General features: G+C 40.7%; 1 protein-coding gene across 3 annotated transcripts in view; it reads right to left on the bottom strand.

The window, feature by feature from the left end:
* SUGCT (succinyl-CoA:glutarate-CoA transferase) overlaps positions 1 to 26,186 on the bottom strand; it is a gene marked incomplete at its 5' end in the record, with an annotated part of 675,080 nt that overhangs the window by 191,921 nt on the left and 456,973 nt on the right. The window lies entirely within an intron of this gene.

The raw sequence follows: 26,186 nt of genomic DNA, 5'->3' as shown, positions 1-26,186 counted from the left end.
CCAGAAAGCCATGGTAGTAAACATAGGGGGAGAAGGTCTAGAGGTAGAATAGTAAATTTTGGAACACAGGTATAGACACAACTCTGGGATCACAAATGTTATAGTGTTTCATGTATTTAATCAATTCATAAAACCAGAAAAAGAAGGCAGGGAAGAAGCCAGTTGTTCCTTCAATGGGACAGAGGTTCATTATAATTTAAGCCTGTTATGAAATGGGAGACAAATACATAAACCTGCCCTCCATGTACACAACTAAGAAATCAATTTGGTCTCAGGGTATATAAAGGAAATTCTAGTTGTCTTGTTCACTGAAAAATACTGAGTCATGACACTTGTTTGAAAATAAGTGAGAGGAAAACCAATATGGAGAAAATAATTTTCAGAAAAAGGGAGGAAAACAATAGTACCCACGAGATAGGAAAGAACAAAACACTTCATAACATTGATTTCTAGGCTGAGAAGAAATTTCAAGAAAATGTTTGATTTCCTCAATGGAAGACAAGAAGACAACTATGAATAGGAACAAATAATCTTAAGGAAACAACAGGCTAAAATAAAAAGATAAAAGGACAAAATTAAAAGGGTAGCAACAAAATGAAAAAATATTGCAAGGACACTAAAATCACATATAAAATTAAAATAATATTTAAATTTGCACTGAGGGTAGGGCAGAAGCAATGACACAAAAAACTCAAATAAATTATGTGGTGGTGGGCATTGAAGTTTTTTTAGTACAAAGGAAAAAACCAAGCAGAAAGAAGGAAATGAGAGCTACAGATGATCAAAATTATAAAGCCAACTTGAGGCTGAAAGGTGTTTCTGAAAAAAAGGATGAAATGAAAGAAAAGCAGCAATAATCAAAGATATAAGAAGATAAGGTTTCCTTGAGATGAAGAAAGACCTGTGTAACCAGACTGCAATGGGTGACAGTTTATAGTTCACAGGAAAACAGATGAAAAATTGCATGCCTAGGCACATCCTGATAACATTTTTAAAGTAAAAATTAGGTGACAAAAACTCCAAGTTCAGGAATACAAAGCAACAAATTTTGATCACTCTTAGCAATATCCTTTGCGACGTTAAATACAAAATGACACTGGAGGAACATCTAATTTATTGCTAATATTTGGTTAAAACATGTCCATGTAATCCCTGCTAACCATTTCTGCCAGAAACAGGTTATAAGAGGAAGCAGAACATTTCCCCCAGAAGCATATGCCCAACAGCAGTCTAAACCCTCAGCTTCCTGTAAAAGATCTCAGGTGATTCAGACTTCCTCAAAAGTATAATTTTAAAACATTATCTATGAGCAGAGAGCTAAAACCAAGATGTGGTAGGAAACCTCTAAGATGGCCTCTGATGATCCCCATCTCCTGGTATATGTGCTTTTGTGGAATCGCCTCTCCTTGAACATAGATTGAATTTAGTTATGCCTTTCCAATGCATTAAATGTGACAGAGGTAGCAGAATGATACCTCCAAGATTAAGTTACAAAAGACTTGGCTTCTGTCTTGGGATCTCTCATTTTCTCCCTCCCTGAGGATTCCTGCTGCAATGTTGTAACCTGCGCAGTTGAGAAGACCACTGGCAAGGAACTGAGACAGGCCACCATCCAAGAGCCTATGAGAAATTCAGACCCTCAATCCAACAATTTATGAGGAAATCAACCCTGACAACAAAACTCAGCCCCCCAGTAGCCTTCAGATGAGAATGCAGCCCTGACTAGCATGTCAACTGCAGTCTTGTGAAAGTCCTTGAGCTAGAGGCATCAATTAAACTATGCCCAGATTCCTGACACAAGAACTGCAATAAGAAATGAGTGTTGTTTCAACACGTTTTTCACCGGAGACGTATTACGGCCACAGGCGTTAGTTTCTGCAAAAGTCCCCTGGTCAATAACGTGTTAAACCACAAAGTGTTGGGTAATTTGTTATGCAGCAGTAGGTAACCAATATATAACAAGTTGATACTGAGTAAAGAATAAGGAGATAGAAAGTAAATCTTTGACTGGTCTCTGGGTCACTTCATGTTCTGAAATTTCTACCATATGGCCTAGTTTTAAGTAACAGAAAATGAGTCTTGCTCTTGAGACAGGAGTCACCTCTGATCTCAGCAAGCACTTAATACAAGCCCATCAAGTCTCTGACCATGGGCTACACAGACTAATCCATCAATTAATACATCAATCAACCTATCTTTGATACTAAAATAAAATGTACAATAAAATCTTAAAATAGAAGATATAATTAATGTAGAACATCATAATCTAGGTCAAATCTAGGTCTAAAACCTCACAATTTATTTGGAAGGCCTGATAGTACAGTGGCAGAGAACATAGCTCCAGGAGTAGAAGACACTTGTTTGAGTGATGGCTCCAGGAAGGATACCTAATAACCTTGGGAAAATTCCATAATCTCTCAACGCTGCAGTCTCCTCACCTGTAAAGCAGAGATATGCTATTACATGTATAGCACTAGAGCACGTTACTTACTCAGTAAATGTGAGGTATTATCACTCTATTTTAAGGGCTAACAATGGAAAAGGGAAAAAGTAAATTTGCTCAACTCCTAATCTCAAGTATAGGCAACTCAAATACTGTTGTTTCAATCTGAATTCTGACAATTTGAAAAATGTAGGTCAAGAATGGTTTGGAAAATTGTAAAGGTAATAGAATATAGATGTTTCAAAACACTGGAGAAGATATAAGCAAATAAAAAGACCCCCCCCCCAAAAAAAATGTAGGACAGGAAGCATATAAAAACATCAAATAAATCAAAGACATTAGACTAAATATATTAATGATAGTAACAAATGAAAATTAGATTAAGCCCTCCAACTTTTTTAAGGCAAATGTTTTTCAAATTCAGTCAAAAAACAAAATATTACTACTGTATTTATTTCCTAGGGCTGCTGAAGTAAATTGCCACAAACTGGGTGCCTTACAACAACAGAAGTGCATTCCGTCACAGTTCTGGAGGCCAGCACAGGGTGAGCACTGTCTAGAAAGAGTCCACCCTTGCGTCTCTCTAGCTTCTGGTGGCTGCCTGCACTCCTCGGCCTCCCCGTCTTGTAGTTGCAGCTCCCTGATCCCTGCCCCCATCTCCAGGTGGGCACCTTTCCTCTGTGCATGTGACTCTGTTTCTAAATCTCTCTCTCCTTATAAGGACACTAATCATTAGATTTAGGGCCAACCTAATCTAGTATGACTTCATCTTAACTCTAGTATGTCTAAAGATCTTATTTCCAAAGGAGGTCACATTCACAGGTACCAAGGGTTAGGAATTCAACATATCTTTTAGGGGACAGTTCAACCCAGAGCAGCTATGTGCTATTTACAAAAGCACACCTAAAAGTAATCAGAAACAATTAGAATATGTGACAATAAGGAGATAGCCAAATTAGCATATATTCATATAATAAAATATTCAAAACCTACTAAATATGCAAATATTTTCTCCCATTCTGGGGGTTGTCTTAGTTACAAAACATAAATAGACTCACAGACTTAGAGAAGGAATTTATGGTTACCAGGGGGTAAGGGTTGGGGAGGAGGGATAGTTAGGGAGTCTGGGATTGACAGGTACACACGGCTATATTTAAAATGGATAACCGACAAGGACCTACTGTACAGCACAGGGAACTCTGCTCAATATTATGTAACAACCTAAATGGGAAAAGAATTTGAAAAAGAATAGATACATGTATATGTATAACCGAATCACTTTGCTGTACATCTGAAACTAACACAACATTGTTAATCAACTATACTCCAATATAAAATTAAAAGTTAAAAAAAATCCTACTAAAAATCAGATTATGGAAGAATAATTAATATGTGAGAAAATGTTAGTGATATGATATAAAGTATATTAAAATATAAATAGATAGTTAAGTAGGTAAAGAGATATAATAACTTCAAATCATCTATGTACATATATATATATACATAGAAAAATACCTTAGAGGAAATGCACTAAAATATTAATAGTGGTCAACACAGGTTGGTAGGATGAGAGGTAATTTTTTTTATCATCTTCATAATTTGCTATACTTTCAGTATTTTCTTACAGTTAGAATAATTTTTTTAGACTTTCTTAATCTGTTTTTCTTTTTAACAGGAAAAGTAAAGTATATTTTTCATAACCATCTTCAGATGGTTGTGGATATGCTTGCGTGTTTTTTGAAGGAATTTAATGAACCTCCAGGACTGGATGGGATGTGGAGTGGTTGTAAATTTACAAGCAATGTTGAGATCACACAGCAAATAACCTGGGTTTACAGTCAGAATATGGTACTTCCTGACAGTATGAACTTGGGCAAATAACCTAACCTCTCTGCGTCTCAGAGTCCTAACCTCTAAGCTGGAAATATAATAGGACGCTATTTAGGACATCAGAACATTATTTTAGCAAAGTTTTTCCTAATATATTCAACAAAAATGACAGGTCAGTGGCTTTCTATCTACAACTGGGCCAGCAGTTTCATAAGGTATATCTGATAGTGTTAGTAGGAATAGAAGTGGTGGTAGTAATACTGAATCTTCTAAATAGTCCACATGTATATCCTAATTGAGTGTATTTCCCTAAAATGCAGTATGATGACTTTAATGACACACAAGACATAGAGGTCCTAAAGTGATTGTACAGGTCCCTCCGCCCCTCCCCTAGCAAACACACAGGTTAAGTCGGATACATTTCCCAGTATTATTTGATATCCTTCAAGTGCCTTGATCTTCTAATGATTTAATGTTACAGACTTTCAGTTACTTGTCCAGCCCCCAGTGAAACAGGCCACAGAAGGTGCTTGAAGGCCCTGATATTACCAGTTCCTATCTGTTCCTGCCTTGCCCTGTCAAACTGCAGGTGCTGAAGGCCTGGGACCTCAGCCCCGCCCGGCCTGCTGAGCGGTGTGCTCAGAGCACTCTCCGCAGGAGCAAGGCAGTCTGGCGTTTGCTCACTGCACTAGCAGAGGCAGAGATGCTCAGTTTCGGAGTCAGCACCACCACCTTCCTCACCCTGACCCACACCGGGTTAAATAATTCAATCATGTAACAAACATTCACGGAATACAAGGACCTGTACGAGATACTGAACAAAATAGCACCTGCCCTCCCGGAGCTGAGTGAATGAAAGTGCTAAACGAATACAGAATTACGCATGGTGATGAGCAGCTCGAAGGAAATAACAGGGTGCAAAGAAAGGGAAAAAAAAAACAGAAAGAGGTGACCCAGCTAGACGGGGGAAGACGGAAGACCTCTTGAAGGAGGTGACAATGAAATAAAAACCTCAATGATGAGAGGAACAAGCTAGGCAAAGTGTTGGGGTTGGGAGAGGTTAGGGAATGTTGGCTCAGGGTCCTGAATGGGAAAGCAACAGATGAGTTCAAATAATAGAAATGAAACCAGCGTAGCGGTTCAGGGGAAGGAAGAAAGATATGGGTATGGGTTAGATAAACAGAGGCCAGATCTCAGAGTTTGGTCTCGTGGGGCACAGTTAGAAATACATTTTGATTCTGTTTTGACTGTAAGAAGAAGGCACTGATAGGTTTTAAGCAAAGGAACAACAGTTAAACGGTTATTCAAATTATATTTTTATAAGATTGACTACTTTCCAGAATATAGAGAGAAAATAGAAAGGAGTGGAAATGAGGGGACCAATAAGGAGATTAAGTTCCGTATGAAGTGTAATTAAGCCTCCGACTAGTGTGGTGGCAAAGAAATGGATGCATTTGAGCTTCAGGCTGGGCAAAAAATGACAGAGCTTGCCACTCTTTTGTACATTGGGAAGAGGAAGGAACCAATGGGCACTGCTGGATTCTTGCTTGAGCAAAATGGCTGGATGGTAGGGCCACTGACTGAGGGGAGGACAGACTTGGAGAAAATCTTCTTGGGGGGCTGCTGGTGATGGAGTTGAAAATAGGGATGACAGCTGAGTTTTCCAAATGTGATATTTGAAATACCTGGAAACCTAGTATCCACAGGGAAATGAAGGAGGCAGTTAGACATACACATCTAGAACTGAGATGGGAGGGTCTGAGCTCAAGATGAAAACGTGAAAGCTGGTCCGTGCCAGAACTGCCCAGACCTTGTGCGACAGTTCCCACCTCGACCAGAGCCTTGGCCTGAACGCCAGCTTGGTGGCCTGGGGGACGGACCTCCCACCCACTCCTCCTCACCGAGGTGGAGGCCCTGCAGCCCACTGAGGCCTACCCTTGGATCCCGCTGGGTTTCCCCTCATGCTGACTGAACTGACCTAGAGACGCCCTGCCAGGATTCCAGACCCCAGATCTGCCTCCTCTGATCTGGATCCAGCCTGGACCGGACCACATGCCTGCACTTTATCAGGGGCTTGCAGTTTAAATGAGACGGTGGAAAGGCAGTGCCTCTCGGCAGGAGATAAATCACAGTGTTTGAGGGATGTGAGGGTGGGAAAAATCTTGGGATGGATGGTCTCCTTTGCGTTCCACTGAACAGATGTACGCTCATGTGGTGTGAATGGAGGGGTATACGAGAAACGTAGCCCTGAGAGTATTTCTTTCTTGCCCACGTAGTCCCTGGCCCTTTGTGCACAGCTGGCCCTCCCACACCACACAGCAACCAGGAGAGAGAAGAGAGCCACGGTCAACAGCACCAGGCCTTGGAGTTCCTTCAGGACCATCCTCTCCCTTGCCCTCTAGATCAATGACTCCCCGTCTTGCTGACCAGATCCCTGAGGGTGGGAAGGGCACTTTGGGCAGAGACCATAGGAGGGAAGGCACAGAGTTGAGACACAGTCTGTGTGAGAGCCTCAGTGTCCCTCTGCACTAAAGTATGTGCTGACTTGGTGACTTAGACAGAAAGGAGCAGAACATATAGCATGTGGCAGCAACTGCGGCCAGAACAAGGTTGACCCACATTGGTTCCAATGCATTAAAAAGCCCTGTGTCATTCTGACCGGTGTGAGGTGATACCTCATTGTAGTCTTGATGTGCATTTCTCTAATAATTACTGATGTTGAGCATCCTTTCATGTGTTTGTTGGCAATCTGTGTATCTTCTTTGGAGAAATGTCTATTTAGGTCTTCTGCCCTTTTTGGATTGGGTTGTTTGTTTTTCTGGTATTGAGCTGCATGAGCTGCTTGTATATTTTGGAGATTAATCCTTTGTCGGTTGCTCCGTTTGCAAATATTTTCTCCCATTCTGAGGGTTGTCTTTTCGTCTTGTTTATGGTTTCCTTCGCTGTGCAAAAGCTTTTAAGTTTCATTAGGTCCCATTTGTTTATTTTTGTTTTTATTTCCATTTCTCTAGGAGGTGGGTCAAAAAGGATCTTGCTGTGATTTATGTCGTAGAGTATTCTGCCTATGTTTTCCTCTAAGAGTTTGATAGTGTCTGGCCTTACATTTAGGGCTTTAATCCATTTTGAGTTTATTTTTGTGTATGGTGTTAGGGAGTGTTCTAATTTCATTCTTTTACATGTAGCTGTCCAGTTTTCCCAGCACCACTTATTGAAGAGTTTTTTCTCCATTGTATATTCTTGCCTCCTTTATCAAAGATAAGGTGACCATATGTGCGTGGGTTTATCTCTGGGCTTTCTATTCTGTTCCATTGATCTATATTTCTGGTTTTGTGCCACTACCATACTGTCTGGATTACTGTAACTACCAACAATAAATGCTGGAGAGGGTGTGGAGAAAAGGGAACCCTCTTGCGCTGTTGATGGGAATATAAATTGACACAGCCACTATGGAGAACAGTATGGAGGTTCCTTAAAAAACTAACAATAGAACTACCATACGACCCAGCAATCCCACTACTGGGCATATACCCTGAGAAAACCATAATTCAAAAGGAGTCATGTACCACAATGTTCACTGCAGCTCTGTTCACAATAGCCAGGACATGGAAGCAACCTAAGTATCCATCGACCAATGAATGGATAAAGAAGATGTGGCACACATATACGATGGAATATTACTCAGCCATAAAAAGAAACGAAATTGAGTTATTTGTAATGAGGTGGATGGACCTAGAGACTGTCATACAGAGTGAAGTCAGTCAGAAAGAGAAAAGCAAATACCATATGCTAACACATATATATGGAATCTAAAAAAAAAAAAAAACGTTCTGAAGAACCTAGGGGCAGGACAGGAATAGAGATGCAGATGTAGAGAATGGACTTGAGGACACGGGGAGGGGGAAGGGTAAGCTGGGACGAAGTGAGAGAGTGGCATGGACATATATACACTACCAAGTGTAAAATAGATAGCTAGTGGGAAGCAGCCGCATAGCACAGGGAGATCAGCTCAGTGCTTTGTGACCACCTAGAGGGGTGGGATAGGGAGGGTTGGAGGGAGACGCAAGAGGGAGGGGAAATGGGGATATATGTATATGTATAGTTGATTCACTTTGTTATACAGCAGAAACTAACACACCACTGTGAAGCAATTAGACTCCAATAAAGATGTTTAAAAAAAAAAGCCCTGCAGTCCACTGGCTCTCTCAGCTAGAGTAAATTTCACATGCCAGTGGGAATGGAACACTGGAAGGAGCCGGGAAGAGGAGATGGGCAGGAGAAGCATTCTGAAATGTATCGTGCCACAAGCAGTGGAGACAAGCTGAGACAGCAGCCCAGCAGCAGTGCAGCTGAGGAAAGGCGTAGGATCTGCCTTCCCCCTGGACCCAGGTGCAGAGATGAAGATGGACCCACAACGGGACCCTGGTGGACACCACGAACCAGTCTGAGGGCAAGTCGCGGTGAGGGCAAGCGCTGCACGGAGTCTGCCCCAGAGGGAAGTGAAGAGACAAAGGAACGGACGGCAGGGGCTTCCTCCTGGAGCTGCAAACTTCATGCCAGGAGGCACATTTCCCTGACAGCTTGCAACTGGCAGGCACATCTGCTCGTGACGGAACAGAGAAAGGGATCCTGAGATGAAAGGGTTCCGCATGTCTGAGCACAGAACACTGTGCTTGAGCCAGTTGCTCTTGTCAACCAAGACTGAACTCCCTGCTTTCTGGTAAAGACCAGATCCACCTATGATAGTTCACCAGGCTGTGAATTAAATTGAACTGCAGGCAATGTGAGAAAAGCAAGGCACCAAGACAGAAGAGTGCAGTCAGTAATGAGATTGGCTTATTAATCCAATGTGCAATTATTGTGCACCAGGTGTAGGCACAGCCCAGAACAAAAGAGGCAGTAAGTGAGGAGGGAAGAGGCGCATAGCAGGACAGGTTCTTAATCTAGACACGGAAGCCACTGCTCTACAGGTCAAGAGATTGGTGGGGCAGTGGGGAGATGGGCTCTCTACTGGGGAAATCTAGAATTAATAGCCAAGGAGTAGGACTTAGTTTGTTGGAGTTTCTCCAAGGAAATTTCCTCCATCTCCCGTCACTCCTACAGGTTCAGAGAAATGGATACAGGAGTCACACCAGGATCGGTCTGTCAGCTTTATGACCGGTAAAGCTGCGTCAGAAACTGTGGCTAGTACCTGAGGTCACAGTCAGGCACCCATCCCAAACTGCAGGTTTTCCCCACACCCATCCCAAACTGCAGGTTTTCCCCAATGCAGGGTCACAGCCTACCCCATCCGGTTGCCACAAGGGGCAAAGAACAAACCTCGCCTGTAAGCAGACTGGGCTGACAGCAAGAAAACCCAGGGGGGGCTGAGCCACATGAAGTCAGTGACTCTCCCCCAGTCAGGCAATCAAATAAGTCCCCCTCTCCTTTGGGAAGGGTCTGGAAGGAAGTTCTGAAAGTTTCCTCCCTTCCCAGTATTTCCAGAAGGACAGATGTTTCTATTTTATGGGCCTCAGTAGGGATGCCTGGAAAAGGAAGAAAATTACTCTCCTTGCAATGTACTGGCATATACTGTCAGATTGTACATTTTGATATTTAGGGGAAAAATTCTAATTCCTCAGTGAGCCAGAAGAAGGCCTAAAGATCATTTGGTCCAGTGGTCTTCAAATTTTTTTTTTCTTTTAGTTGCTGAACTCTTTCTTCGAATATAAAACACAAAAGACAGAGCTGCTCTGGCTGAAAGGTAAGAGGTGTGGAAAACCCAGGCTGGACCAATGAGGATGGCTCACCCTCCCCAGCAGCCATCCAAAGGTAACTCAAGAGGATCCCTAGGACTTCCCGCTGTAGTTTCTAAACCTCTGAAATGGTTTACTACGCTAGGAAAATGCTAACTAGAGAAGTTACATGACTGCCCAAACTGTGCAGCTGAGTCAATGGTGAAGATGGAACTACTGGAATCCATCATGGTATCCTGCACCTCGACAAGGGCTTGAAAATAACAAAGAGTTTCAACTCACGTGGAAGCGATCTTTATTAGTACTGGTCTCATTTCTCTTTCTACTACCATACATCTCATCTACGAATGTCCACTGGTCTTAGCAGAGGCTATACTTAGCAGAGTTCACACTGAACACCGCCATTGCTGCTGACAGAGATCTTTACCAAAGGGTAAATAATCATCATCAGGCTGATTCAACTGAAGGAAAAAGGATAAAAGGAGCTTCTGGGGTGACCTCCAGCACTATAGCTTGAATGTGTCTTTCTGTCTCTCCTTCCCAGAAGGGACCAGTCAACAAAGATAACAGATGTTTGTCACAATAGACAGCTGCTGCTTAGAACTGACTGTCCCCACTGTAACCCTGGCCCTCCATGAGAAAGGGGTGGTGAAGGGGGTATTTCCAAACCAGAAGGATAAAACCTATTTGGCTAGTGAAGACAGAATTAGGTGGAATCATGAAATCAAGTGAAATGAAAACATTGAATCATATACAATTTTATAAATTGTAAATGGCTAAATACTGGCTCTTTTATGTGTTTCAACCTGTATTTCACTGGCCGGATCCCCAACCAACTTGGACCTCCCAGTATTCCAGGCAATACGCTCTGGTCCATGTTCATCCCCAATTCTACTTCTTAACTTAGGACGAGGACCAGAAACAATGGTGTGGCCTTTGATGTTAGGTTACGTGTGTTCCACCAAGGATAACTGTGCATGTCAGAGGCATCCTCTCATGCCCTTCCTCTCCCTAACACTGGTTCCTGTCCATCCCCCTCTTTCCCCTGACCCTCAGTTCATGCCCACACACCTGCATCAGAGACTGCACAGAGACTGCACCGAGACCACCAACTGATTTCATACCGATTACTGAATGCTTACAATGCAGAGCAACTTTCACTACTGTTAGAGGTCACAGAAGAGCCAGGAACCAGAGTTAGAATCTCTGCATTTGATCACTTGCCCTTCCCAAGAATATTCTCAAAAGTATGTAAGAACATACTTATTTCTATTATCCCTCTCTTAATTATATCCAGGGCATAATCCTTGCAAAGCACATGCACGGTTTAACAACCACTCTGTGAGCGTCAGGGGAAATCACATCATCACATGTTAGCAAGCCAGAATATCACTATTACTAAACTTACTTTACAAAACAAAGTGGGGGTAAAAACGAGGGGAAGGGAACCTCGAACATCAAACAGAATTGACGGGCTTATCATCATTGCGCTACATTACAGGGTGACCTCCGCAGACTGGAAATTGGGTTACATCAACAAACCTTTCACTTTAAAGTGTGAGATGAAAGAGTGCCTCCCCTCACATTTGCAGTATTACTGGCTCAGGTTTAAAGAAAGTATGCAGCCAGGTACGCGTGTCACATTTCAATCTGTGATATTGACATGGATGTGAAAACCCAAGCCTTTGAAACTGAGCCTTTCATATGTCGAACAAAAACCTGAAACGCACTCTGCTGCAAAGACCTGAAGGAGAGAGAAGGTAAGATGATAAAGGGGAAACCTTTACACATGAAACATTTCTGAATTCTCCTGCCATGGGCCGTAACTCAAGTCTGCTAATGTAGAGCTTAGTTCAGATAATTGATGTTGGTTTGTTTGGTTTTCCTCAATATCAAGGCTTACCTGCCTTGCAAAGATTCCAAAAAGTCAGCGATGTGTGGCCAAAGTAAGGAAAATTATTTAACAGAACCAGCCTTCCTTAAGATCAATTCAATTATAGTCCCTGAGTGCCACCCACCCAATAGAACCATCTTGTCATTTATTTGTTTAGCTAAACTGGTTTCTACAGTATTGCCTCAGCAAACCTCCAAGCAAGCAGTGAAGAGCTCATATTCTGTATGCAAGCTTCACTAACCCTCTGCCACTCTGTATTTTTTTCTACAGTATTCCAAAAGGAAAACGTCTCTGCCTTGTACTTTAAGTGTTTTACTAGTATTGTATTTTTGATCTAGAGGTTAACAGATACCAAGCCATATAGCACATCCTCTGGCTTAATCAATAGGTACATATATAGGAAACAGAGGAAATACAGACAGAGGATGTCTTAACTTCCCATAAATCATTTTAAGCAAGGTCCTAAATTCTGCCCAGTCATGACCTTCAGGTTAAGGTAAAGGAAGGGTTAACAGATATATCACAAAGAGCATTTGAACTCCTTGTAAACAGGAATGAAAGGCGATCTGCTAGTAGGTGATAATGCAAAACAACAGTAAAACACAAAGATGCCCTAATATTTTTAAAACCTTGAAAACATCTCCAGCCCCAGGTCTTTCCTTGGCTTCCAGCCAAGGAAACAGAACCCTAGGATGCATTACCCTTCCTAATTCTTCATAGTCTGCTTCATTTGGCAAAGGGCCTAAACCTAACCACAACAGTTAAAAAGAAAGGCTTACATTCTACTATAAAATATACAAATCATGAAATGTATACAACTAACAAAAACAGTCTCAGCACTACTTGATGAGAGGAATTTTGTGGGTTTTGTTTTTTTTTTAATTCGGCATTCCAGTAATGTGAAACCACTGTTTAAGGTAGAAAATCATTTTTCAATCTCAGGAAACATCGTTACTAACTGCCAAAAGTCAATCCATATAATAAGAACTATTTGCTAATGCTGAACACCTGCATTTTTATAGATAGCCTCTCAGGACAGCTGTAGCCAAGTCTTCGAGTCTACTGATACAGCAGCTGAGCAAAAACACAAAATTTGTAGATAAGAATGCTTGCTGAATTAGCCATGCATGCATCTTTACTAAGTCTGGTGTATTTATTGGTGGACTCTGATAGTCATTAGATACAATAAAGAACATACAAAATATGTCCAGGATAAGGATCCCAGCTGCTAAAAGCTTACAGCTTGAGGTGGTAGGATACACAAATCAAAACATACTAAAGGTATAAACATATATCATGCTTATGGAAGTCATGTGTAAATATTTATTTCACTTCCCATGGTTAGTTTTAGCTTTTTTGGTTTCACTGTTTGATTTTCTGACTTACTAGGTATAATGGAAAAAGACAGCCACCAGAAGTTGGAAGGAAGGGCTCATTAAGAAGGTGCAGGGCTTCCCTGGTGACACAGTGGTTCAGAATCCGCCTGCCGATGCAGGGGACACGGGTTCGAGCCCTGGTCCAGGAAGATCCCACATGCCGTGGAGCAACTAAGCCCGTGTGCCACAACTATTGAGCCTGTGCTCTAGAGCCTGCAAGCCACAACTACTGAGCCCGTGTGCCACAACTACTGAAGCCCATGTGCCTGGAGCCCGTGCTCTGCAACAAGAGAAGCCACCGTGAAGAGAAGTCGGTGCACCGCAATGAAGAGTAGCCCCCGCTCGCCACAACTAGAGAAAGCCGGCACACAGCAACGAAGACCCAATGCAGCCAAAAATAAATAAATAAAATAAATAAATTTATTAAAAAAAAAGAGGGTGCACACGTTGCTTTATATTCTTCTGAAATGAGGACTTTCTAGCAAGCATCTTAAGGAGAGTTTACACATTCTCACATACTTGTTCAAACACAGTGATGTTGAATCATTATAGCTTTTTCACTGCAGTGGTCTCTTCTAACCAATAAAACAAGAACCAGAGAAAGAAGATTTTCATGCTGTTATTACAAATAATAAAAACATTTATTCAGCACCTACTAAGAACCAGAAACGGAATGAAGTCCTTTATAAACACTGTCTTTAATTCTTACAGCATCTGTATCATGCTGCTTCTTTTGCCAACAGTTAGTTAGCACTGACTTTTTGCCAGGCACTGTACTGGAAATGGAGTCGTTAGTAGAGTAGATGTAGTCCTGCCCTCACAGTTTACAATCTTGCCAGGAAGACATACATACAAGGAGTACTAGCAAGGGAAACGGGTTATTAAGGAAGAGTAAAGCATGCCGGGGAACACAGGCTAAACCTGGCCAAATGGTTCCAATGCTGTAAACTGCACCAGAGGGGTCAGAAGAAAACTTGCTGAGTCATCACATTCATCCCCAGAACTTTAAGTCTGCCCACTGTTCACTCGATTCAACCTTTATATCTTGACATTTCTATTTAAAGAGAATACCACGCAATCAGTTTTCTCTGGTTGACTGTGATTTCAGCATGTTAGTAAGGTGAGAGGTACTGGAAGAGCTCTTAAATGCAAAGAAAAGAATAACTGACTTTTCTTGCCTTGGATTTCAAATTTTTCTAATGCCCTCCTCTCTAGCACACATCCTACCTTTATCGCCAAAGCAACCTGTTACCTCCTCTCCCTTCACCCAACCATGACACTTTTATCTCCATCACCCTTCTCCAAGGTTCTCTTACACCCCATGAACGGCATCCCTGCTCCATCCTCTTCCTAATACACATCCCATTTCCCCTCCTCCCTTACTGACCTCTAGAGCACCTCTGCACACTAGGATTGAACGACTCCCAAAGGCAGAAAGGACAAATTCATATAATTCTCTGGTATGAGGTCTTTGCCTCACTTGAAGCAGAAAAGAACTTTTCTGGAAGCAGTCTAATGCAGCTTTCACCACTTTGGGACATGTGCTCAGTCATTTTGGTCTTAAGATTTTTTCAAAAGCAGACACCAGCAAAGTGCCAAGATTAACACAAAGTGCCAAACTAACCAGAGTTCTTCGACATGCACATGATGGATGATCAATCACATGGGAGTGATCCAGTCATAGCTTCTCCTACTCTCTTCTGTTGAGAAAGCATTGCAGAATGCATGTGAGTAATGTTATTAAAGGGAAAACCTTGAATCTGCTTTTTTAAATAAACCACTCTAAAATTTCACTTAACTAGTAGTAACAATTATCTATGCTTACAACACACCTTACAACTAAGGCGTTGTGGTTACAAACCTGTCACCAAAAATAATTGCAAGAGGTTTGAAGACAAGGACTAGTTACCTTGCCTTCTAAAGGCAACCGACTTACTTTTAAGGAAATTTACTATATGGTAGAGGTAAACTTCCAAAATAAAGACACACATCAGCTTTTTTTTTATGGCACATGATCTGAAGGCACACGTAGGTCTGATAAAATATAACACATGTGTGCAAGTATTTACCCTGTAGCATTTTCTGAGAAATTCAAGCAGTATCACCACAAATACCAGTAATGCTATCAAATACTTCCGAAAACTCCAAAACAGTCAGAAGGAGGAACACTATGAAACTGAGCCCGAAGTTTTCCTTTCCACATTGGCTGATTGTGTTCAGTTTTACATCTACTAAACCTTTCCTTTTAAAGAATCTTCCGACCACTATATGCATTCTCAAAGGAGTACATTTCATGCTGTTAGCATAATAATCAATTAGTTAGCAGGAGGATGTTATCACTGCTGTAAAACTAAGAAACCACAAAGTAACATTTTAGAACATTTGTTGGGGTCCTCAGTTAGTAGCAAAACAGGAAGAAACCAAGCTCTGGTATTCCTAATAAAGAACCATCCCAATTCTTTCAATAAAGAATTGAAATGGGGACAGCCACTTTTCTAAGGGTAGTGAGCCATGTGCTGTGGTAGCTTACTAACTAAGGTCTGACATTAAGCAATTAACCACAAATATACCAGAAAGTCATTTCTGTTTCTGGGAATGGCCTAGGGTCTAGAGCCATACAAAAGATCCCAGGGCTGACTGCCCACCTCCATTCACTATTAAATACTTTTTTCTATTACTTTTCAGAGATGCTGCTTCCTATGTCGCAGCCACGCTTCTCCTTGATACCAGACACTGAATTCAAATGTTTCGGTGGAGGTGCCAGGCGTCACAGGCCTATAAAGGTTCTGGGCCTGCTGCTCACTGGGTGGTCAGTCTTAACACAGTGCTCATGGAGTCCCAGTGCAATTCTGTGAGTCATTGAGCCTATTTGGCTTTTCCTGCCCTTGATGAATAGAAAAAGGAAGCTGGGTTTAAAAAGTTGAAAATCTCGGGCTTCCCTGGTGGCACAGTGGTTGGGAGTCCGCCTGCTAATGCAGGGGACACGGGTTCGTGCCCCGGTCTGGGAAGATCCCACATGCCACTGAGCGGCTGGGCCCGTGAGCCATGGCCGCTGAGCCTGCGCGTCCGGAGCCTGTGCTCCGCAACGGGAGAGGCCACAACAGTGAGAGGCCCACGTACCACAAAAAAAAAAAAAAAAAAAAAAGTTGAAAATCTCCATTATAACTTCCCTGTTAGTGAGTTCTCCCTGTAGTGAAACAAAATTTCACTCATCAAACATAAATGGAAAACATGTGCTTCATCAGGCATCCTTACCTATTATAAGTAGCTCCCCTGTTGGGTTGCTCACCAAATAAAATTGGAAATAGCTTATTCCAAACTTTTCTAGATCTTACAGCCCAGTGCTAGCAAAAGTCAGCACTCCTTTCATTAGTAGTATTTGCCTTTGTGAAATCCCTGCCAGTAAAAGGAGGGGTTAGGAGTTCATACCTTTCATGAATACTTTGGGGACATACATGTATTCAGAAGGAATATTTAAAATACATTAAGACCAAAAGTCAGGCACTGATTAATTAGAATGGGTGCAGACTATGTTATTGTGGTGGTAAAATATACATAACGTAAAATTTACCCTTTTAACCATTTTAAGTATACAATTCAGTGACATTAAGTACATTCACAATGTTGTGCAACCATCACTACTATTATTTCCAGAACTTTTTTAGCATCCCCAAAAGAAACTCTATAGCTCTTAAACAAAAACTCCCCATTCTCCCCTCACTCCCAGCCCCTGGTAATCTCTACTTTATTTTGTGTCTCTACGAACTTGCCTATTCTATGTACGTATGTAAGGACTATAGGGGTTTTAATGTCTATCATTCTTTGATACTCCTGCTCATCAAAAGGTGAGTCTAACTTGAATATGGATCTGCCTTAGTGACTCACTTCTAATTAACAGAATGAGTTAAAAGTGGCCTTGAGGAAACCATAATTCGAAAAGATACGTGCATCCCAAAGTTCACTGCAGCACTATTTACAATAGCCAGGACATGGAAGTAACTTAAATGTCCATCAACAGAAGAATGGATAAAGAAGATGTGGCACATATATACAATGGAATACTACTCAGCCATAAAAGAAGAAAAAAATAATGCCATTTGCAGCAACATGGATGGACCTAGAGATTGTCATACTGAGGGAAGTAGGTGAGACACAGAAAGACCAATATCATATGATATAGCTTATATGTGGAATCTAAAAAAACGGGTACAAATGAACTTATTTACAAAACATAAGTAGAGTCACAGATGTAGCAAACAAACTTATGGTTAACAGGGGATAAAGGGGGGGAGGGATAATTTGGGAGATCGTGATTGACATATACACAGTACAATATATAAAATAGATAACTAATAAGAACCTACTGTATAGCACAGGGAACTCTACTGAATACTCTGTAATGGCCTATATGGGAAAAGAAACTAAAAAAAAAGAGTGGATATATGTGTATGTATAACTGATTAACTTTGCTGTACACCTGAAACTAACACAGCATTGTACATCAACCATACTCCAATAAAAATTTAAAGAAATAAATAAAAGTGGCCTTGGGTGACTTCAAGCCTAGGTCACAAAGACCATGCAGTTTCCACCTGGCTTCCTCTCTGTCTCTTGGCCTTGGAATCCAGCTGCCATCCTCCGAAGAAGCCAAGCAGCCACATGGAAAGATCAAGGATAGGTATTCTGGCCACGGCCCCAGCTGAAGTCCCAGCCAATAGCCATCATCAACCACCAGACATGTGAGCGAGTCTTTAGATAATTCCAGCCCCCAGCTTTGGAGCCACCCCAGCTGACACCAAGTGAGACAGAGCTAAGCTGGCCTCATCGAACCCTCCCCACATTTCAAATTCATGAGAAAGATAAATGTTTTAATCGTTCTATGTCACTAAATTTTGAGGTAGTTTGTCATGCAGCAATAGATAATTGAAATACCAACCAATCAGGGTCAGTGCTGGCCAGTAACATCACATAGGTGTATATCAGCTGAATATCCGTCCTCTAAGTCTCCCATAAAATAGATCAAGCAAAAAAATCAGAAACTCACTCCAGGAACTCTTGGAGACAAGATGGCTTCAGAATGTTCAATTAAATGAGTTCATAGTAACTTAGACCAAAGTTAAGGAAGGAAGGAATCAACAGTCTTGAATGAACTAGTGATACCTGAGTATCTGCACAATAGCTAGTAATATTCAAACCTTGGGAGAAAATTAGAAAATACTTAACTGAGCATTAGATATATTCATATTATTGATGAATACATATAATTATGAGGGAAAACATCAATGATGAGAGAAAACAGTGCATAGAAAACTAATACACTGGCAAAATCAAAGTGTATTTCTCCTTGATAAGAAAACAAAATTCAGATTTTGGCTATTTTAATCACATGCCCCTTAACTTAATAAATATTGTTGAAAAAAATAGGTTAATAGATGATCGTGGTGGCAGAAAGAGAGATAATACAAACAAACTCTGTCCTGGCAACAATATGGCTAAAAGAAAAAAATTAATGTTTCAAAATATTACTTCAACTTAAAGCTTCCATAAAATGTGTTTACAAGTAGACTTTTGTTGTTTTGTGTTAATTTAACCTGATTGGCACTCTGTGCTTTTTCTAGCTATGAACTCATGGCTGTCTTCAGTTCTAGAAAATTCTTAGCTGTTATCTGTTGTATATTGTCTTTTCTTCATTCTATCTTCTGGAACTCTTATTAAAAATATATTTAAATGCCTCAATTCATCCCGACTCTTCTCTTTCATATTTTTCATTTATTCCTTCTTTCTTTTCTTTTCTTTCTTCCCTTCCTTCCTTCCTTTCTCAATATTCTACGTAACCTACTCAGTTCTATTTCCCATTTCATTAACCATTGCTTCTACTGTGTCCAATCTATTTATTCTCTTCATTGGAGTATGTTTTTTTTCAGTTTTTAATCTATACAAAAAATTCATTTTCAAGATTTCTAATGGGTTCTTAGATGCATTTATCCACACTAGTTTCAAATTTTTTGATTTTTTTATTCACAATTTCGAATTACTGTTTAATTTGGATACTAGTCCTTTTTTATTCTTTCAAAGATATATAAAATAATTTTATTGAAATCATTTGACAAATGCTTGATTATTTTTAATTCCTCAAGTGTAATTTCTCCCACTCATTGGGTACACTTGCTATCTTTCATAATCTTGAATTTCTACATAGTCTTAAATTTGGGCTTTGTGAGTTCTTCTTGCCCGGGAAATTTTTTTTTTTTTTTTTTTTTCGGTATGCGGGCCTCTCACTGCTGTGGCCTCTCCCGTTACGGAGTACAGGCTCCGGACGTGCAGGCTCAGCGGCCATGGCTCACGGGCCTAGCCGCTCCGCGGCATGCGGGATCTTCCCGGACTGGGGCACGAACCCGTGTTCCCTGCATCGGCAGGCGGACTCTCAACCACTGCGCCACCAGGGAAGCCCTTGCCAGGGAAATTTTATTTGTTATGTTTCTTTGCTTTTATCCCTTCCTAAACTCACATTTGTATAGTGAGCAGTTTCACCACTGCCTCAGCCTGACCCGAGAGTCCACAGCTCAGAACTAGGTCTTATGCTAGAAGCTTGGGACATTGCCCAATGGGGAGCTGACAGTCCCAGTCTGCGTAGTAGCAAATGAAGTCATTATTGGAAAATCCACTGGAATGAGCAACTAGCTCTGCATCCTCTCCTTGCATGTCATTTCTAATTCAGCCAACATCATGGAGGGCATGGGTCCCTGTGACTCACCATGGTGGGTACATTTTTTAGTACCGCATGGGGCTTGGACTACTGGGCCTGCTCCCACTTTCCAGTTTCAGTGTCCTGGGTACTTCAGCTCCTGCTCACCATGTGGATTTGCATTCTATTTTTGTTCATCAGAGAGTTTTATTTTAAATTCTGCTTTTAGTGAAACTCTGCTTTAAAAAAAAAGTGTTTTTTTTTTTCAATTTTCTGTGTTCCAAATGAATGGGGAGGTACACCCATTCTGTCGTCTTGACCACAGAAGAAAAAAATTAGGATAAAAGGAATTCTGTTCTTTTCCTCAATTTTGAATGAAAATCCCTGTAATTTTCATAGTTAAAAATTTCATCTTTATCATGAAGAGAAGGTAAAGTGAGCCTACCACTGCATAAAATAATATATTTGCTCTGAAAATACTACTATGAAGCAAGTGTTCTAGGTAACGCAGGGATCTGACGAATATTTGATTCAGTACTAGTACTACCAAAATACGTGTGCATATTTATGCAAAAGCAGAGGACATGTAACACACGTTACATCCTCACATGGGAAATAAACCTTTTGCAGATCTCCACAGCTCTGTTTAGGAGCCTTTAAATCTTTTGAATTACTGAGTTTTGCTTTTTTTTCCCAACTTAATTTAATTTTTAATTTTTTATTTATTGATTATTTATTTATTTTGGCCACACCATGAGGCCTGTGGGACCTTAGTTCCCCAGCCAGGGATTGAACCAGGGCCCTCAGCAGTGAAAGCACGGAGTCCTAACCACAGGACCGCCAGGGAATTCCCTATTTTTTTAATATAAATTTTAAAGGTTACTTTCCATTTAAAGTTATTACCCAATATTGGCTAGATTCCCCGTGTTGCACAATACACCCTTGAGCTTATCTTACACACAGGTTTGTACCTCCCACTCCCCCACTTGTTTATTGGGCCCTCCCATACTGGTAACCACTCGTTTGTTCTCTGTATGTGTGAGTCTGCTTCTTTTTTTTGTCATATTCACTAGTTTGTTGTACTTTTTGTGAATTTTGCTTTAGATTCATAGCATAAACAAGCTCCTAGGCAAGTGACAACTGGCTCTTCAGCTCTTCTCGTTTTCAAAGACAAGTTCTGGTTGTCTGATTTTGCACCAAGTATCATTTTCCTGGCTGGAGGTGCAGATGATTCAACACATACACTGACAACAGACTTCATATAAACACTTGTCTACATGTCAGTTCAACGGGAGCAAACTTTAATACGTTCAAAAACTCTGAGCTGAGTCAGTCCATTTCAGGGTAGGCTTGTCTTTCTACAAAAAGGTCAGATTCTGCATATGGGACGTTGCATTTATAGAAAGTTTACTTTCTTTAAAAGGGAGAAATTCTCTTTTAATCCTTACTATTAAGTATTAAATAGATGTGAAAGAAAAAAACAGATACTTTTGATTTCAATTTTATTAAAATATGTCTTTATAGGAACTCAGAGGCAAAGTTACTGAGTACCTTCACCGGGTGATACAAAGAATGTGTAAGACACAATTCCTCCTCTAGCTGATTTTATAATATTTACAATATAGTTGTTTTATAATATGTGAAGAAACCCTTATAAATCTGTCTCTCTCTGATTCTCCCCCTCTCTCTCTCCCTCCTCCCCTCCCCTTCATGGTTTTTGAAGATATTCTCCTAGAGATACACTTAAAAAAAAAAAAAGTTCCCTTAGCTGAAGAAAACGCTCTTTACAATGCAGTCTGTATCCAGTTTTATGAAATGTGCAGGTTATTAACACTAATTTTAGTGGAATTTATAAATACTATTGTCCTTCAATTTCAAGAGAACTCGTAAACTAGTCATTGTTGTTTAATATTTCTAAATGAGAGATTCTAAATCTCTTTTATGAGGCAGAAAAAAAATCATACTTTCAAAAATTTGTGTGACACAGTTAACACTCATTAAATGTTTTTTGAATAAATTAACATGATTTTATACAACCTGTGTGGAAACAGCTACATAACTTAATATTTTTCTTCTTGCTCAAGCATAGAAGGGCAAGAAAGTCAGAAGAAAAGAATTGATGGGGGTGGCTCTACATTTTTAAAAAATTTTTATTGGAGTGTAGTTGCTTTACAATGTTGTGTTAGTTTCTGCTGTACAGCAAAGTGAATCAGCTATACATATACGTATATCCCCTCACTTTTGGACTTCCTTCCCATTTAGGGCACCACAGAGCACTGAGTAGAGTTCCCTGTGCTATACAGTAGGTTCTCCTTAGTGTTCTATTTTATACATAGTATCAATAGTGTATATATGACAATCCCAATCTCCCAGTTCATCCCACCTCCCCCTTTCCCCCTTGGTATCTGTGTCTCTATTTCTGCTTTGTAAATAAGATCGAATATGCCAATTTTTTCAGATTCCACATATATGTGCTAATATATGATATTTGTTTTTCTCTGACTTACTTCACACTATTTACAGTAGCCAGGACATGGAAACAACCTAAATGTCCATCAACAGAGGAATGGATAAAGAAGATGTGGTACATATATACAACGGAATATTACTCAGCCATAAAAAGGAACGAAATTGGGTCATTTGTAGAGATATGGATGGACCTAGAGACTGTCATACAGAGTGAAGTAAGCTCCACATTTCTTTTTCATGTTTGCCTAGTTTCTCTTCATGCTGAGTGAGGATGGCTAGGAAGTGAAACGTGAATTGCAGAAAGACAAATGCTTGAACAGTAACACCCGTGGCCATCTCAGAGCACCTAAGAGGGGACTCAGAGGTAGAAGCTTCAGCTGAGAAAGTTTGGCATTTACTAGCCATAAGCTTTATGCCAGGCCCGAGATAAAAGGGCATAATTCTCATCTTTTAGCAAAAGGCAAGCAAAAGAGTATATCAGAGCTTCACTAATAGACGTTTTTCTAAAGAGGATAGTCAAATGGCCAACAAGTACATGAAAAGGTACTTGACATCGCTAATTATTAGGGAAATGCAAATCAACCACAATGAGATATCACCTCACACCTGTTAGAACGGCCATCATCAAAGAAACAAACAAAAAACAAAAACAAAACAAGAGAATAACAAATGCTGGTGAGAATGTGAAGAAAAGGGAACCCTTGTGCACTGGTGCTGGGAATGCAAATTGGTGCAGCCACTATAGAAAACAGTATGGAGTTTCCTCAAAAAATTAAAACTAGAACTACCAGATTATCTGGCAATTCCACTTTGGAGATATATCCAAAGGTAACAAAATCACTATCCCAAAGATATCTGCACCTCCACATTCATTGCAGTATTATTTACAATAGCCAAGACATGGAAACAACCTAAGAGTCCATCAGTGAATAAATGGATAAAGAAAATGTGAATCCAGCCATAAAAAGCAGGAAGAAGTTCTGCCATCTGCAACAATATGTATTGACCTTAAGAACATTATGCTAAGTGAAATAAGTCAGACAGAGAAAGACAAAAACTGTGTGATCTCACTTATATGTGGAATCTAAAAACACAAGCTCATAGAAAAAGAGATTTTGTGGTTGCCAGAAGTGGGAGGTGCTGGATGGGGAAATTGGGTGAAGGCAGCAAAAGTTACAAGCTTCCAGCTATAAGGCTGTATATTTGAAAGTTGCTAAGAGACTAGATCTTAAAAGTTCTCATGACAAAGAAAAAAAATTTGTAATTATGCGAGGTGATGGACGTTAACTAAACTTGTGGTAATCATTTCACAATATATATGTGTATCAAATCATTATGTTGTACACCTTAAACCAATAGAATGTTATATATCAAATGTATCTCAATCAAACTGGGAAAAAAATTCAAGAAAAGGAAAAAAAAAAGGCTTTGCTGTGATGCTGACATATGGCCAAGAATGGAGGGGGACTTCTATCCCAAGAGGAAATCAGTCTCAGGCTCAGATGGATTGTCCTGAGTAACTAGTGGTACTAACTTTACTACACACATACTTATGAAAAGCACCATTCCAGGGATACTGTGATGAATGAGGTCCTCCTTCCTTGGAGCTAGCATTCCAGTAAAACAGTTAGAAAGGGCTCTGGGCTGTGGGCATTTGCAGGGGGTAAGGTCAGAGTCTAAAGAAAGAAGCCAGTAACTTCAACAACCATGCTGGGTTAAGAGTCAAAGGTGGGTGCAAATGGGGGATAACTCCAAGTTCTCAAAGGAAAAAGTTCAAATCCCTGTAGAAATAAAGCAGACCTCTATTTTCCTAGAGAAAAGAGAAAGCCCTGTCCACAAGCAAGGGAATCTCAACTCAGTGGTCTTCTCACTATGTCTGTCATACTCTACCTGGAATTTTGAGATAGAACTGGTCTTAGGTCTCAGAAGTGGTGGACATCTACAAGAAGAATCTCATCCAAGAAATCCATGGTACTACCTTCCTGATTACAAACAGAAAAAGTCTAAAATCCAATCACTTTATCCCTCCCACAGTTACCCAGATCCAAATTCAGGCACAGCGTTTCCGATCATGAAAGGGCTCTTTTGCCAACATGTAGGCCAACTACTGATTTGGTTCTTTGATGAGTAAAAACAACCCCTTGAAGGTTCAATCTGTAAAACTAAATCTAAACAGCTGGTGACAGGACAACAAATGTCCCAGGGTAATCTCATCCAGGATGCACATTACATTAAAAGACCCATTAACATGCATATACGGCCAAAGTTAGGAAGAAAAAGTGTTATTAAACATAAATCAGGAGTGCCTGTTTAAGGCTAAATGGTTTCTTGTTACATAGAAACAGTGCTGAGAGAAACCCAGAGTCATCCAGAGTAAAGCTGAACAAGACATCTAGGTTACAATAGAGCGCTCGTGATAACAAATACTGTTTCCTAGTTCCACTCCGTTGTTCTTTTCTACCATCCTAGATCGTGGGGTTATGAAGACAGGAGACAGTGAAGTGAAATAAAACAACTCTGGACTTTGGACAGATTTGGGTGTGAATGTCAGGGTAACCACTTGCTAGATAACCTGGGTCAAATTACACAACCACTCTGAGCCTCAATTTTCTAATCTGTAAAAGAGAGATATTAATGACTCTCTCAGAGGAGTTTCGCGTGAAACAAATGAGATCCCCTCTCTCCCTCTCTCTCTTTCTCTCTCCCTCAGACACACACATCCACATATCCACACATGCACACCCCAAACAGTTAATTAATTCCCATTCTGTTAGCTCTGAATCTTGTGTGTACGCTATTACACAACTTTCAACATATCTGTTATAAATTTGCCTTCTCTACTAAACCAAGAGCTCTTTGGGGACGGAACATATATCTCATTATCCTTCTGTCATGAGGATTCAGAAAGGTCTTAGCATAGAGCAGGTACTCAAAAAAAAAAGTTCCTTTTTGGCTCTGTTTTTCTAACATTCACTGTGTCCATGTCACAAGAGCCCTCTCCTCCATTTAAGAAAGGAAATGAGAACAAGAGGAAGACAGTACCTGAGTTCCAATATCACAATTGTGCACATGCAAGATCCTTTTATCACAAATGATGTTACAGTGAGAGATCTTTTACTTCTAGTTTCTGCTTATCCTTGTCTTGTGGTTACTCCTTTCTAAGAAATAGTATCTTGGTTCTCAGATACTGGGTTGAGCAACTGTGGACAGAGAGCAGGTAGTTTATCATGTAAACAGAAGAAGCAGGAGATAATGAAGAAGCAGATCTCCTCCCCCACTTCCTGAGTGGAGCAGCACAAGGGGTTTCCTTCTTCAGTGTGACCTGACAGGTCGCTGGCATCAGACGACTCTAGGCTTGGTCTGAGAAACAGCTACTGGAGGAGCGAAAGGGAAGAGCAGGTGAAGTCAGGGAGTTGCTGGCAGAGCAGGGGTTTCCTGACAGCACAAAGAAGTGGGTAGAGGAAATTTGGGGAAGCACAAAGTGTAGGACTGAGCTGACCAACTGAGGGGGAGGTAAGGGCCGTTCTGTGCCTAAGTGTAGGTTTAAGCAGAGAAGCAGGAAGCCGGAAGTCAGGGGGAATAGAGGCAGGCTACCCCTGAAATCTTCCTCCCCTGAAGTGCTGGGGTTTGACTTCCCCCATTGAAATTGGCCTCAAAAATTTAGAGATGTTTTTCCTCAAACTCTGTAGCTTCTCATTCTAACTCTGCAGTTCACAAAATGGAGCTCTGCTTGTGGACTGACAGATCTTTTGAAGGG

Source organism: Hyperoodon ampullatus (genome assembly GCF_949752795.1).
Source record: "Hyperoodon ampullatus genome assembly, chromosome: 9".
Lineage (NCBI taxonomy): Eukaryota > Metazoa > Chordata > Mammalia > Artiodactyla > Ziphiidae > Hyperoodon > Hyperoodon ampullatus.
Note: the sequence above shows the minus strand (reverse complement) of the source record. Positions and strands in the feature narration are given on the sequence as shown.